Here is a 7,571-nt window from a genome sequence, read left to right on the forward strand (position 1 = left end):
AAATGGTGTGGGGGGTGGCGCTTTGACTAAAGCTGATTCAACGAACCTTAATTAAAGTGTTCCTGATGCACACAATGCTCTGGACACTTTAATTAGAGCAGCTCTCGGAGCCGCTCTAATTAAAGCACCCCCTCCCCCACTGCCTCCCAGAGTACAGATGTAAATGCCTCACGGGTATTAACCACCTTGAGGATAAAGGAAAGGGTCAATATGATGGTTAATTAATAATTTAATGTTTAAGTATTTTGATGATGTAAAGTGTTATATAAGTGTTAGCATTAGCATTTATTTTATTACTGAGCTTTGAAAGTAAAGGTATTCTTGAGTCATGTGAAACTACTGCATGTAAAATGGAAAATAAAGCTTGCATAGAAAAAAGAATTTGTTGAGGACAGATCAGAAATTCACACAAGAATCCTGTAGCGTAATCTGATGTTTAACGTCTTTGTTCTGATAGATGTTGATTGAATTCAGGAGGATGACGGCATGTAGACTAAAGGCAGTTGGGGGATCCAGTTTGTTACTTGTGGAAATCATTGAATTTGAAGTGCTTAAACAAAACATCCCAGGAAGGCATCAAAAGTATTTGAAATTTCAAACTGAGTTTCAGAAGTGCTACTTCTGAAAAGTAACACTTAAACTTGGGTTTACACATTCCTTGATAATGTAAGGAAAAAACATGCAGTGTGCGTTAATCAGTTCTCTGAATGAACATGGGGGAAAAATCAGTCTTAGATTCATTTTCTTCACAAAATTTAGTTGTGCTCTTCAGCAGTTTTACAACTGAAACAAGGACTGTTGTTCCTGGAGGGTTCTAAGGAATGAATTGAAGTTACAGGCATACCTCGTTTTATTGCGTTTCGCTTTATTGCGCTTCGCAGATATTGCGTTTTTTACAAATTGAAGGTTTGTGGCAAACCTGTGTCAAGCAAGTCTATTGGCGCCATTTTTCCATCGGCACCATTTTTCCAACAGCATTTGCTCACTTTGTGTCTCTGTGTCACATTTCGGTAATTCTTGCAATATTTCAAACTTTTTCATTATTATTATATTTGCTATGGTGATCTGTGATCTTTGAGAGGATTGACTCCAATTTTGAAAGAAGTTCTACTGTGGGTAAAATGCTATCAAACAGCATCGCATGCTACAGAGAAATCTTTCGTGAAAGGAAGAGTCAATCGATGCGCCAACTTCATTGCTGTCTTGTTTTAAGAAATTGCCACAGCCACCCCAACCTTCAGCAAACACCACCCTGATCAGTCAGCAGCCATCAACATCGAGGCAAGACCCTCCACCAGCAAAAAGATTATGACTCGCTGAAGGCTCAGATGAAGGTTAGCATTTTTTAGCAATAAAGTATTTTTAATTAAGGTATGTACATTGGTTTTTTTAGACATAAGGCTATTGCACACTTAATAGACTACAGTATAGTGTAAACATAACTTTTATATGCACTGGGAAACCAAAAAATTCATGTGACTCGCTTTATTGAGATATTCGCTTTATTGCGGTGGTCTGGAACCGAACCCGCAATATCTCCGAAGTATGCCTGTATATGGTTTCATTATGATGATATAAAATAAATAGATAAGAATGCCTCTATACATACTCTACCTCCTGACAAAAAAATAAATAAAAGATTACAAAAGTGCAGCTGGGAATTAGCTGCCAACTTTCAGTCCAGGTTGGGCATCTATAAAATTGTTGCTAGTGACCAGTGACATACTGTCATTCCACTCCACCTAAAAGACGTAACCTTTCCCCTGCAGCCCAGGTAGTTGGCTTTGTGTAATATACAGCTATTTATTCTCCTATTTGTGATATTTAGAAATAGGGGATGGAAGGGATTGTATCGAGATGGGCTTTGTAGCAAATGTCAGTGTTTGGAGAAAAGGTAGGCTTAGCTATAACTAAAACCTAGAATGGTTACGGGAAAAGGGTTCATAAGAATGAAATAATTTAATTTTAAGATATAGAAAATTAATACATTCAGAATATATAAATGATTATATTATTTACTTAAGAGGCTAGTTATTTTGCTGTTTGATACATCAGTTGCAACACAGAGATATCTGCTGTTAGCAAGTGCCAGCCCTGATTTAACTGAATGAACTATTGTTTTAAATGTATAAATTGCCTGTGATGCTGAATTGATTTTTTTTAATCCCATAATTTAGGGCCTAGTGAGTCAGATTGTTAGACAAAAACTCATTACTGTTTGGCAAACTCTTTGAAACTGAATTGCTTGACCATGAAATTAATATCGGACTGTTGGATATTTTGGTTTAAAAAATGTAGATGGAATTATAATTCTGCTTAAAGTGAAAAACTACTATTGTGTAATGAATACAATAATCTTTGGATGTACATTGGTGTAACTTCTTACCACTCTTCTCTTCCTCTATTTATTTACAACTTTCTAGTTGTCTTGATAGTGCATATGTGTAGCGCATACTGACAGCTATTAGTAATGATGAACTAAAGCAATTACAGTCTGAGCCATCACCGGAATGACTCCATCCCTCGTTGGGCCAAGAAGTTGGATTACAGACAAGGTATAGTAAATGTTCATAATACACCTGGCAGAGACGAATAATGTGAATCTCCTAACATGATCCCACATTTCTGAAGGGGAAAGAATGCAAAGAAGGGGGCCAACTCTTATATTGAGTAGGTGAAGGTGCCACAAAATATAGAAGTTCTCTTAGACTGTAGGGCCGACTGTTTTTAATCCTTCAGCTGCAAAAAGTAGGCCAGGGGTAGACAATGTTTCTTGGCCGGAGTGCCAAAAAACACACAATGTCTACCTTGGAAGGTGCTGGAATGCCGGCATGCCAGAAAAACAAAATGAGGGCTGGGGTGGGGGGGTGTACATGGGTACATGGCAGGATACACTGCATATTAGTATATTTAATAATCATAAATGTTGCCTTTGTTGTTGTGTATTCCTTTTTTGTTGAGCATGTTGCAATGGGAGAGGGAGAGGGAGAGGGAGAGGGAGAGGGAGAGAGCCAGGCACATGCACACAAAACCAGACACACACGTGTGCACACAGACACACAAAACCAGACAGAGGCAGACAAAGACACAGAACCAGATGCGCAGGTGCATGGAGCCAAGCTCATTGGCCACTGGACAAAGTCCAAACCAACAATGCCCTGGTCCTGCCAGAGCCGCTGTGCCTCCCTGGGGAGCCAGCCCCTGGGCTACAGCGCAGCTGGCCAAGGCCCTGGCCCGGAGCCTGCCCATCGGTCCAACCACCCACCCACCTACCGCACACGACTAAGCCACAGGTCCCTCCCCCCACCATCCACTGCAAGGCATGCATGCACCCACCATTATGGAGCTGATGCTGGAGCCCAGAGCAGATGTTTGCAGCCTCCTGGCTGCAACTGGCTCAGGCTCTGGGTAGCTGCTGCCAACCATTGAGCCCAGTCTGCTAGCAGCAGGGCTTCCAGCTGCTCAGCCACCTGCTGGGAGCAGCACAGGCTTTTTGGGTAGCAGCAGCTGCTGCCTAGAGCCCAGGCCAGCAGTGGTGTACCAAGAAAAATGGCCTCACATGCCGCAATCAGCACACTTGCCAGAGGTTGCTGAACCCTGAAGTAGGCTGTAGCCAACTTTGTGCTAAAAACAGTGTAGGGGATAATTACATTATAAAGATATGAATAAAATAATTAACCTTTTCATTTATATTTTGTATTAAAAGGGTACAGCATTACCTACAAGAACTTTGTTAAGGATATAATATAAGTGTTGCAGGAAACTAGTTGTCTGAAACTATAATGTTATATAAAAAGATATGAGAACAGGTAACTTCCACTTAAACTAATCTCTAACACTAAATATATTTTTCTTCCAAGCTTTCTTTTTAAATCCAGTGTTTGGGCTTGGCCACGTCTTTAGATTTCCTGTTGCAGCAGTAACAACACAGTAAGAAATGTTGGCACTGCCAGATAACTGAAAGCTGGGAGACCGGTGACTTTTTCTACACTTCTGTTCATTCTCTTAGAATGCTCATCAAACTCCACAGGACGGGGCATTTTGAAATGTCTTCTGATGCTTCAGATTTTTATTTTCTTTCTTTCTTTCTTTTGCTGTTTTGGTAATTTACAAGCAATTAGTAACTGAAACCCTGGTAGGCACTGCCCAAAACAAATAACAAAAAAGAAGTCCTGACTGTGGTTTCACTTTATACCAGTATCATTCTACTGGCAAATGAATATAATAAACTCTGATGACTCTGAGGTTCTGTTCACACTTTGACTTTTAAAGCCAAGCAGGACTCTTGACTTCATGCTAGTTTATTTCTTCCCTACAATGTTGAGTCATGCCCTACCTTGATGGTGTTCAGGGCCAGAAAGCATGTAGGAGTAAAGGTTAGAGATAAATGTTTCTTTTACAATAGTGCTTATTGTTTCACAAGGACCTCATTTGTGGGTGGAGTTAGTGGTAAAATGTTGCCTATATCCAGACAGAAGGCAGGCCAAGGCAGCTTAAAAGGATCTCTGTTTTAAGGTAGGGTTAAAATTACCGTCAGTATTCATGCCAGAGTTAAGGTTATAGTTCGTATATGACCAAAGAGTTCTTACACGCTGCATACAAACATTCAGGGGGTTTAGATCATGTTAAAAATGGCCAACCAAACTGACTTAGTTTCATAGATTTCATAGACATTAGGGCTGGCTGGGATCTCAAAGATCATCAAGTCCAGCCCCCCCCCCGGGGGCAGGCACTCAGCTAGGGTCAAAGGATCTCAGCAAGGTAAGCATCCAAACATTTCTAAAGAGTCCAGAGCAGGTGCCTGCCTCCCGGTAGAGGCCCCGGGAGAGGGCAGCAGGATGGGAGCCTCCCCTGCTCCATGCACAGATCGGGGGGACACAGGCCACCCCTGCCCCCCAGGGCACAGCTGCGGGGAGCCAGCCCCCCACGCAAGCCTGCAGTGGGCAGGCAGTGGGGAAGCCAGGCTCCAGTCCACTGCAGCAGCCAGCGCCTCCTGCCAGGGCCGGGGGGCTGAGCTCCCGAGTCCCTGCCCCGTAGCTCTGGCAGCTGAGGGCCCCTCTGGCAGGGCTGTGGGGGGAGTGAATGGCATGAGCGGGGCCATGGGGCTGTGGGAGGGGAGTGAGGGGAACCTGCAGGGCCACCAGGCAGCTTTGGGTGGGGAGGGAGGGCCACCAACAGGGGTTGGGGGAGGTGGGGGAGCACAGTGAGGGGCCTTTAATTTTAATCATGGATTTGGGGGGGGGGCATATCAGAGAATTTGCAAATTTTTTATCATGGGAAACCAGGACCCGTGGTTATGAAAGAAGATTACAGCAGCTGAAACAAGTTTATAGAAGGAATACAGAGGGGGGCTCTGGCTCTCCACTTAGAGGGTGTGATATGTGGAGTCATGCTTGCTGTTCCTAGGTTGCAGAGCAGTGATGGGTGTTTGGTTTAGCCCTGCCATATTTCCATGTTTTGCTGGTTGTCACATGGGCCAGAGAATTAATTTTGTCCCCTTCTGTTGCTACAGGTTGGGTGCAGAGGGGTTGTCTTTCTCAGAAGCACTGAGCGTGGACCACAGTGTGAGGATTTTCGCTGTAGTGTGCTAGTTCCTGGGTAGAGGTTCTTGCCAAAGGTCAAACCAGTCGTCATATTTGAGATCAGTAAGGAATTTTACCCAATGGTCAAATTGGTATGGATTTGTAGGCTCGATCCAGACGTGCAGGCACGTGTGGTTTCTGGCACCACAAAATCTTTGCTGGGTCTTACCTACACACACACAGATTTCACTCAAAAGGAGCAGCATGGAAGCAACAATTTCACTGTAATTGATTCCATGGAAATGTGTCTAAATACACAGATGGGTCCTACTTTCTGTGTCATTGCTTCTAAAAAGTAAGCGTGCAGCATTATCAGCAGACATCCCATGATCTTCTGTACTTCTGCCATGCACTGTGGGATTGTTCCTATGGGTTGTGCTGGAATTAGTACGAGAAAGTAGTTGGAAGTCTCTGCATTCCAAATCTTGAGTCAGTTGCTAAAATTCCCATCATTCTACTTTCTCTATTACACGAGCTGCCTCTTTTCTGGTAGTTAGTGCCATTTTCAAGCATTTTCCTTCCCTTTGAATATGCACTGGTTTATACATATGTGTACAGCATGCTGCTATCAGCTAAGTGCTGCTTTGCAAGCCCACTGCTGAACTAACAAGCAGTTCTCTAGGACTTTGTGGTAGGCCACAGCAGTTACAGTTTCTGTTACAGGTTTCCTTCCCAGATAGCACCCGAAGAAACAAAGCAGCAGAAAAAAATAGATGAGAATACTGATGCTGAAGAGGTGGTTCACGTGATCAAGAAAATGGTACAGGAAAGTTTTAAGATAGCATCATTCTGTGTCGTGCAGCTTCTAGGCCTGAGAAACAAGCACAAACTGCAAACTGTCAGCAGTAGCTGTGAACTTCAGGATAACAAATGGGATCTTTCTAGGCAGGTCAATGGAATATGCCACCAGAGTTGTAGAGGCAGGACTCCAGTATGAAAACTATCTTGTTCCTTCAGAAGTCCATGGCCGTCCCCACCTGGAAATTCACCCTCTACCCCTAATTATACACAGGCATTTAAAAATGGTACTGTCACCACATGTTATAACATTTAAAGAGATTTCTGGTGGTTTGCATGCATAAGGATACCTAGTTGCATGGGTGTGATTAATAGAACGCATACAGGCAACCCCCGCCGGTTCCAAGCCTCAGACTTCATAAACAGAAAGGATTAATTCTCTGTTGTGCTCAGGGGGCTAGATGACTATTCTGCCAGGTTCCTGTAAAAAATGTGGGTTGCTTTGAAAAAGTTCATGATGCTAGAATTTTGGGGAACTTTAACCTGTTTCCCTTAATGAAAAAAGTGGGGATTAGCTGTAATGACAAATACCATTGTTGTGAATGGTGTAAGCATCCCTCTTATCTTTGGGGACCTTACACCCTTCTACTAATGAAGCCTTTCCTTGGACATCTGAATTGCAGGAAAAAAACAATTTAGTCACAGCCTGGGCAGCCCCAAGCTAAGAGTGAAGTGGGTCTCTGAGAGACTGAAAGGTAGATGCTGGAAGTTTAGTGGAAGGCTTGAGGCAGCCAAGTTATGCCTGCCTCACATTATAATGGCATGCAGGGTCCTGCAGAACAACTGTGAAAACGGGAGAGAACCGTGCCAAAGGGTGGGAGGCCGACATTTACTGAGTGTCAGGATGCTTTGAGGAACCTATGCAGTCCCTAATGACAACCATCAAAGACACCTAATCAGGGGTGCCTTGTGTATCTGCTCCAGGGGAAAGGGCCTAAAGGTTTGATATGGTGTTTTTGGGTTCCTGGCCACAGGCCGTTTTTTTTTCCACTTTATTAACTTTTTCAGTAGAATACTGCATTACAATTACTATTGTGTGTGATGGACCTGTGGAGTTTGCTTTGCAGACTTTGTGTGTTTCCTAGATTTTAAACATTGCACATTTCATAGAATCATAGAAGTAGGGTCGGAAAGGACCTTGTAGATCTTCAAGTCCGACCCCCAGCCTGGGCGGGAGAAAAGACTGGACTC

This window comes from Crocodylus porosus, unplaced genomic scaffold (assembly GCF_001723895.1).
Source record: "Crocodylus porosus isolate Cpor-Errol unplaced genomic scaffold, CroPor_comp1, whole genome shotgun sequence".
Taxonomy (NCBI): domain Eukaryota; kingdom Metazoa; phylum Chordata; order Crocodylia; family Crocodylidae; genus Crocodylus; species Crocodylus porosus.